We start from the raw sequence: 9,627 nt of genomic DNA on the forward strand, positions 1-9,627 counted from the left end.
ACTATGGACACCAAAAATGTCTTAGATGACTGACTGTATGTGGATTAAGAGAAAAACTATATCAGTTTGTTCCACTGAAATACCACTGCTCAAAAGTAGACTGAACAGACAGTGCTATTTATCTTCATGGTTAAGGAAAATTAGCTTTGAAATATGACACATGTCAAGAATGAATCCAACTGAACATAAAATAATAATCAAGAAAATCATTAATAATCAATATTCTCATTCTCGCATTCTGGCAGTATCTTGAAGCTTCTCTCTGATGATTCAACATCACAAAACCACAGAGAAATATTGACAAAGACTGTGCAGTCAGTGGGAGGTACGTAACTGCTCTTGTTCTTTGCACTGAGCGTAGGAACTGTAATGGTGTGTTTGAAGGACACATCATCCACTTGGGTTTCATGTGGCACCTGGCTCTCAGTATTCCAGCAGTGATGTCCAGGAAAAGCGTGGCGCATGGTCAGGGCTTGCGATCAGTCGCAGCAGAGGTGCTGTGAAAGCCTGCTGGAGAAGCTGGGCCTCGCTCAGGGCCAACGCTAACAAACTGCGCTGGATTACCATGACAGACACATTCGTCTAAGCAGAGAGAGAAAGCAGCTCCGGGCCACTGGCCCTGCCACTGGCCCAATTAGCGCATCGCAGCCGCTGCTGTGTGCCTGTGTGTGGCCCAACGAAAGGCACTATTCTCACACCCTTTATTTAGATCGAAGTCAGCAACCAATTTCAGGCCAAATTTAAGCTCTTCCCCAAAAGAGAGCCTTTTTTCTCCTCCTTTTCTGATAGTTTCTAGACCAGAACTAACAGATAACTGGAGGAAACAACTCTTTTGCCTTAAAACCTTGGCGCTGCTCCTCCTCCACCCCCACTTATGCCAGACTTGGTCATTATTTACAATTAAAAACACATGGTGGGGAGAAAAAAAATCCCCAGAATCATAGCTGGACAGTTGGAGAGAAAGCATGACTTTGCTGGCCATGAGGGAAAGGCTGGTATTCAGTAATTACTGTAGGTTTTGCCTTTGTACTGTCAAAGGAAAGTGAGAAAATGATTTATTGTGGGTTTCAGCACCAGACACAAGGGTCTTTAAAGGGTCCATAAAAGTAAAGTGGCCTAAATGATTTGAAATAGCCCCTGATTTTTATAACCACATGCTGCTTTACAGTGACAATTTGCATCCACTTGAAAATGTAAAATGTAAAACCTAATATTGCGACAGTAAAAAAAACACATGTTAAAGCAAAAAAGTATACCTAAAGTTCATGAACAGTCCAAAATCTATTTTAAAAGACGGAATGGATAAAGTCCAGTAAAGATGTAAGAAAGGAGGAAGAAGGAAAACTGAACAAGTCAAAACAAAAAGGCTCTCCTCAAATCCTTCACGATTATTCAAATCCATAATAAGTACAGTTTGCACACAGGTTTGGCTAAGGAGTTAAATCAGTGTCACTAGAGCAAGAACCTGAATTCATGATACTTGAAAAAAAGCATGTGAAATTTTCACTGCAAGTTTTAAATATCTGAATAGTCTGAATTTACTTACTAAAAAAATCAGATCATGAAAAGTTCATCTTAAAAATCCAGGTTTAAAAAACATGTCTTAAAAATTCAGGTGCAAAAATTTGTAACTGTACAAAATACAGTATCTCATATTGGCGTGGTAGTGAAAATTCAGGTTGAGGGAATTCGGGTTGTAAAAATTCTGGTTGTGGGGTACTCTGAAAGAGCAAATGATCCTGGTCGATCACAAAGCAGATGCAACCAATGGTGGAGAAACCCTGTGGAGCTTTCACAGTTGCAAGTCGCTTGTCTCCAGATACAAAACTAAATAAGATAAATAAATTGCTTTATTAATGACAGTCTTATTTTTTGAGTACCCCGGCTGTTTTCCCTGAATTTCCGCGACCGGAATTTTTACAATCTGAATTTCCTCGGCCTGGTCCTTTGTAGATGATTAATAAACTCTTAACAGATTATCAGTAACACATCAACAGCATATCAGTGAAGTAGTGAAGCATCTGAATACATTGAGGTAAATATCTTGTAGATGTTCTGTTGATACATTACTTACATTAAGTAGATGTATCGTTAATATGTTACTTCCATTACGCAAAACCTAACCTTACCCAAACCTAATCCTAATCTTAACCCTGGCCTTTATCCTAACCCTAACCTTAACCTCAACCCAAAACCTAATCCTAACCTTCATATGCTTTTGAAATGTTACTGAGAGTCTGTTGAGTTTTTGTTTCAACTAAAAGGACCACTCAAAATAGTGTCCCCTTTTTTATGACCTGAATTTTCAAGACTTCAGCATCAAATCATGCATGCTTTTTTAAGCATCATGAATTTAGGTTCAGGTTCTAGTAACAAAGTGTTGTAGCTGGAGATTCATCTACATTATAGAGGATTAGCTTCCTATTCAGCTATTGTCTGTGCAGGGCTACGATAGGAAGGGTCATTCTAATCAACTGGAATGCCTCAATTCTCATCTCCTCTGATCAAACACAAAGAGAAACGCTGGAAACTGTTCAGTCGCACATCAGTGACAATAGAAAGCTTTTGGGATATCTGTTGGGACTCACTTCAAAGTTTAAATCACAAATGAAACACAAAGCAAACTAAAAAACAATCATTTGCTGTTTTTCATTTCTCTTTTCAACCAAATTCAACAGAAGTGCCCCTCCTCAACGCTCGTTCCACAATCTCTACATAAATTCAACTTACGTAACCGAAAGGAACAAATTTCAGTTGGCTTGGACAAACTAGGAACCATGGTTTCTGATTCAAAAACACAGTTAGGAATGTATCAATGGTTATTCAACATTATTGAACATCTGGAAAGCACATTCGCACATAGGGTTAGTGTTAGGATTTGCTACTCTGTAAAAGCATTTAATAGCTTAAAAATGTTTAATATACAAAGTTTATTACCTTAGAATAATTGAAGGCTGTTTCACATTGTTGCAACTTATCAGCAATATTGCTTGGAAAGTGTATAAAGAAGCAATTTTCCTAAATGAAACACGGGAGGTTTTACAATGCTGCCTTAAGACAATCGTTCTGCTTATTGTTCCTTCATAATACCATCTTTGGTAAATAAAATGTACTCTTCACTAATAGTGAAATTGTGTGTGCATGAAGCCAATATTAATCTACGATCACATCAACAGATGCAAATGGTGCAAAAATGACTTTCGTATTGAACAAGGCCAGGACAGACTAGCCTGGAGACAAAAACACACTGAATTCAAGTCTAAACTATGGGGCAAGAATGTGAGAGAAGTTTGTTTTTGCTGAAGTGCTGTAGAAGAACAAAAAATCTGCTAAATTAAGCACCACAGTGGTATTCAAAACATTACAAAAAGGCTTGAAGTTTAAAGCAATGGTTGATTAGGGTATTTTCCTCCATCAGCGAGTAATTTTGTTGTCTCTGAAGTGGTGTGAGTGACGATCGAATCCAACGATTTGTTGTTGCATCTTTCATATTTGCTTCCCTTTACTTCAAATAAGTTACTCTCTCAATGCCCCAGCTGGGGATGTCATTTACAGCGGACACCGTGATTAAGGCCTGGTCCCGTGGTCATCAGAGAATTACACAGAGAGCACCAACACTGTTGGTGGTTTGTCATGTTAATGGCTTCTGGAATGAGCACTCAATATTTCCGCCTGTGCTTCTCACCAGTCTGCCAGACACACAAAGACTTGAGTCTGCACTCCGTTTTATAGCCGTGTCAGCCTTGTGAATGTGAACCCAATCGTGAAAAGGGCTGTGGGGGCTACAAGAAGGAAAAAATGCACACAGGTTGCTTATTTTCTACACAAGACCCCTAACTGTACAGGCCAATAAATGTCAATTCAAATGGAGTCAGGAAAATACAGTGCAGACACTAAAGCGCTAAAGCTACCGCGGCTGCAGGCCATGGTGAATGGAGCTGACAGAGGAAAAAGCCGCTCTAGGGAGAGATTCAGAGCGGACCCTGGTGGATTTCACATCTGCTTTTCACCTATTGATTGAAAGACTTCTCCCAGTTGTAGATCTTCATAAATTTCTCCATGTTTTTTTCCAGAAAGATTATATATATATATATATATATATATATATATATATATATATATATATATATACATATATATGCATATATTATGTAAAACCTAATATTGCGACAGTAAAAAAAACACATGTTAAAGCAAAAAAGTGTACCTAAAGTTCATGAACAGTCCAAAAAGATGGACTGGATAAAGTCCAGTAAAGATGTAAGAAAGGAGTAAGAAGGAAAACAAACATAGTCAAAACAAAACATATATATGTACATATGTAAATATACATATATATGTATATATGTATATATACATATACATATATACATATATATATATATATATATATATATATATATGTATATGTATATATGTGTATATATATATATACATACAGAAGAATACAATAGCACAGTGGTTCATACCTAAGTGATGTATTCATTTTTTGCATATATAAAAACATCAAATATAACTTGCTTTTAAACCCCTGTGCATAGAGGATAATGTTCCATGCATTGTGTGGCACATTTAAGCAAATAGAAAGACAACGAAAGTTTAAATATATAAAACCCTATACATAGGTTTTATCGTACATAAGATTTTGTTTTAGGCTCAGCACATCAGTCCTCAGACAGTGGTTCAAAATTAGCCAGCTGACCAACACTGGCATTGTAGCATAACTAGGAATTCTGGGCCCCCCGAAAGAATATTACTCTGAGCAGGGGCGTCACTACAAGGTTATGGATATCAGGACTAAGCCTGTACTAAGGGGCTCTGGGAGCATGTTCTCCCAGGAGAATTTTTTAATGACCCCAAAATGTTGGTTCATCAGAGAATTGATCAATAAACACTATATTCATCCACTTACAACAGACAGAGATAAACCAGAGTTACTGAAGTCAAGCAATGCTCTCTCCTCTCTCTTAAATAAGACGCAGGGTCCAACACAGAGATTACAGATCAGTTCAGTCTCAGTTAGTGCAATCAGAAAGAGGGTGATTTTGCTCTGTAGGCATGTTTAATAAGCTAGGTGACAAAACTACATGGTCATAGTGACAAATATTATATTTTCTCGGTCAAGTTTAATTTTTATTTCTGTATTCACTGGAAAAGGATAAACGGGCGCAAATATGTCAAAACTTTAAAATAATGCCTTAGTGTACGTCTTCTGTATCGGGTCTACTGAACCCCTACCAGATTGCATAAGCTTGGTTTGAAGGATACAGCTGAGTGCTGGCGTTGTGAGTCTGAGGAGGGGGACTTTATTCATGCTACGTGCCGCTGCCCTAGAGTTCAGGAATTCCGGATGACACTTAATGATTTTATTTGTGAAGTATTACGTTGTCAAATTCTCTTTCCCAAAATTTTTTGTCTTAGGAGATCCTTTGGGATAGGGGTGGGAATCTTTAGGCACCTCACGATTCGATTCGATTACGATTCAGAGGGCTGCGATGCGATTATAAAACGAGCATCGATGCATCTCAATGCATCTTTTTTCTCCATACAGGATTTCTATCTTCCTACTGTCTGAGGACTTGGTAGTTTTAAAGCAAAGTATTTGTAATGATCCATAATGTAAATGAATTATGGATCATTACAAATACTTTGCTTACATATCTAAAATATCTTTTATTAATAAATCAAATGGAAGTGATGTGGCAAGTGAACTAGAAGGCTCTCATTCAGAGAAGCTGCTGCCACTCATCTGCGATAAAATGCGCTGTTACCCTGAAATAAGATCCAGTGGTAATGGGTGTCCATGCAGCACGTTACAGCCGTCCTTCTCGTTTTCTTTAGTGATTTTATAACTTCGGGTTTGGTCTCGTTGTAGAGAGTGAGTGTGTGTGTGTGGGGGGGGGTGTTTTCGAGACTGGACACTGGACACACTCCAAAGTGTGCAGCATAGCGCGAAAGCCCTGGCTCTCAACGACTGAGAACAGACAGCAGACAGCAGGTCTGGAGAATGAGAAGCGACTTCAGCCTCGTAAAACAGCCGAACGATGAGAGACATTTTACAAGAAACTCTTCTAGTTTTAAAGAAAAGTTTTCTGGCTGAGATGGAAGGAAAGCGGCTATAGCTGAAGCTTAAAGCAGAGCAAAGTAAATCTGCGCTCTCGTTTATATTTTTAGACCATACTACGACATTGACACATACTGAGACATACTGGACATTAAATGTTGTGGCTCCCAAGGTGATTTGACTTTGTTGAAAGGCAAAATGGCTCTTCTGAACATTTGGGTTGTGACTCCTGATCTAACCCGGCTTTAATGCAGAGGGAGCCGGTCGGATTTCTCGCTCATCTAGCAGTGTTTTTGTTATGTGCCGCCAGAGACTGTCCGGGCGCTGCACTTACCCACTTCCAGTTCCGCCTTTTGCATTCCGTCAACATTACGTTATAAATGAAATATTTAGAAAATCGATTTTTGACATTAATGAATCGATTCAGAATCGTTTACGTCCGCATCGCGATGCATCTAAGAATCGAGCTTTTCCCGCACCCCTACTTTGGGACAAGTTTTTAAAGATTAGGATTAAACCAGTTTAATAATTGGTAGGCAATTCATCCTTAGAAGGTGGAAGGAAGCGGGTCCTCCATCACTTCAAGAACAGGTTGCAGAGATAGGCAAAGTAGCTGCGTATGAAAATTATCATTTAAATTGTTCAAGCGTTTTGAAGTGTACAGACGTAAATGGGACAAATATTTAAGACTTATAGAGAGTTCTTAACGATGAGTTCCATGGTGTGACCCCCTTTGTTGTTGTCTTTTTAGTTGTTTTATTTTATTTTATTGTATTTTTTGAAGACTTCTGTATCTTTAGTTATCTATATGCTGAAACATTTACTGGAGTTTGTTTTTTTGTTTGTTTGCTTGTTTGTTTATTTGTTTTTATGATACAGAACCTTGTACTGCACTGGATTAGGTCAGGTCAAGAATGAAGTACCGACACTGGGTGGGAAGGGGAGAGTAAAAGTTGTCATGTTGTTGCAATAATACAAATATATGTGGTTTTGTATTAATCTAAGATAAAAATCAATAAAAACTGTTGATCATAAAAAATTAGTTCTGTATTAATTTGAACTAAAAGCCTAAACAACTGTCTCTTGCTTTCTTCTTGATAACTAACCTCCATCAGATCTGCCTGTCCGTGCGCTCAGTCTCCCTCAGCTTCTTTCTCTCCTTCTTCCTGTGTTTAGCAATACATTATTTTAATTAAACTCAGATTTACAAGAACCAGATTTAAGAAGGAGCCTTTCATATACCTACAACAGCCATACAAAGGTTAGCTCATTGTGAGCGTCTTTGTTTTTCCAGCCTCCAACAGTTGGAAGTTGTGTGAATGTTTTGAGGTGGGAAGTTGGAAAATTCCGAGTTCCCAGTTGTCATGAATGCAACGTTAAGTCCAACACAGCTGGTTCTAATGCTCAGATGCTCCTGAAGGCCTTTATTAACTGGATCAGATGTGTGAGATTAGACTTAGAGCATGCATTTATACATTTTCGGCTTTTGGCCCTTAGAACCATCATCACTTTTAACCCCTCCAGCGACGGCCTTGACAATGTAGAAGTTTTCGTTTTTGTATAACGTTTAGATTACATATATTGTTTAATAAGAAAAAGTCCTAAGTCATAATGAAAAGGCCTTTAATTTTTTTTCCAGCTTACCTGTCATTTCAGTTATATAGTTTCAGTAATGTAGAGTATTGATTATTTCTGAAATCTTATGATTAGAAAAGTAGAGATTAACCCCTTAAAATCTCAGGCTTATACACACTGAGCCTTATAATTCAGTATCTACAGGGACTTACATGCAATATAGCTGAGCTATTCTTAGGTCATTGAAGTGTGTAATAAAACTTTGTTGTATTCACTAATGCTTCTCTGCCTTATTTTACCACCTCTAAAGCTTTTAAATGAGCTTTTCAAAGTGATCGATTTCACTCGAGTACATGAAACTTTACCTTTGAATGCAATACTTTTATATATTAAAGACAGTCTGTCCTTTTTGGATATTCACATGCAGTTACAAAACAGCCTTGTAATACAAAATACATTCTTTAATCATTTTAACATTGTAAATATACACTGGGAAACAAATAACAGCATAGTCCAACATATTTCTTTAAGGCAGGCACAAATCCAGAAAACAAGTGCACAATGTGGGCTCATTAAAAGAAATCTGAACTAAACTTTTAAAGGAATTTTGAAAATAATTTAATTGTAATAATTCTCTGTGAAGATCTTAATATCCTGTATATGCAGCAAAAAATACAGTTGGGCTGAAAAAAATTGAAGATGTAAACTATGCTTTCTTCTCTCAAATGCATGCAAGCACTCAGGTACAAAAGCCCTCAGCTTTACCTGTCGCTGCTACAACTCCTGCAGATTGCAATGCCTGCATGTCAAAGTGCCATGCCTGACTTACAGCCTCCCATTATCATATGTACATGATATACACTTGTTTTTAAATACATTTCATTTCATTGTCTCCATGTTATTTACAATAAGAGCTTATTAGTTGTTTGTTAACTGATAGAACTCGTAGGAAAATACAAATTCACAAAACAGAGGCACACTTTGTATTTTATCGTCTATTATCGGTTATAGTTATTCGATCTAAATGTCACAATCATGAGACTTTGGTGTGTGTGAAACAATATCTACAGAATGTTTTAGATGACCCATAAACAAATGCCTTCTTAAACTGTAAACAATTCCCCCTAATAATCAGATTAAAAAAAAAAGTCATTTCATAGACAAAGTAACAAATTAGCAAACTGTTCTGTGTGAATCTGAACTATGAATGAAAAGCTTTTCTCCAGAAATGTGTAACTTCAGAATGTAAGCCAGTTTAAGCCACCCAGTGATCCCAAAGGCTGCCAACTGCAAAACCCATTCCGCCCTTGTGGGTCTAGAGTTATGGGGTGAAGTACTGTGCTCTAGGCCTTCATCTCATATAGTGATATTTGAATGGATCTATAAGCACTCACGTGATGGCATGGGTCTATTTTTATGCTCTCTTCATTGTAACTGGTTAATGTACGCTCCTAAGAAGAAGAAATCCTGCCGCATGCAAATAAGCAACATGTAAATCAGTGAGCACCTACTCGCCGCAGTGTGGGAAGTAATTAATGGAGTTCAACACCAATGAAAAAAAACACAAGCATTCTAGACCACTCTGATTCATATCTTACCAAATCTTAAATCTGCACATTTCGTTCTACCCAAAATCACGGTTAGAACTTCAATGTTGCAGCTCTGCCACGGTTCTAGATCACTAAAGCAAACTGCTGGAGCACGATGCCCTTCACAGATTCACCCACACAGCTTTGCACAACAGATAGTGATGAGAATAACTGCAGTCATATGCAAAAGTTTGAACACCCCTGTTCAAATTACATTTTTGTTGACTTTATAAGTAAAAATAAGTTAAAATAAAAATGGATACAATTTTTCATGAGTTTTGACTGTAGTGGCATGTGGTGTTTAGAGGATAGTTTGTTCAGATGACAAACATATTCTCTCTTGACATCTTTTCTTCTTTATGTTTCTGCATTCATGTGTTTGTCATCATGATTTTTTTT

This window comes from Colossoma macropomum, unplaced genomic scaffold (genome assembly GCF_904425465.1).
Source record: "Colossoma macropomum unplaced genomic scaffold, Colossoma_macropomum, whole genome shotgun sequence".
In the NCBI taxonomy this organism is placed as follows: domain Eukaryota; kingdom Metazoa; phylum Chordata; class Actinopteri; order Characiformes; family Serrasalmidae; genus Colossoma; species Colossoma macropomum.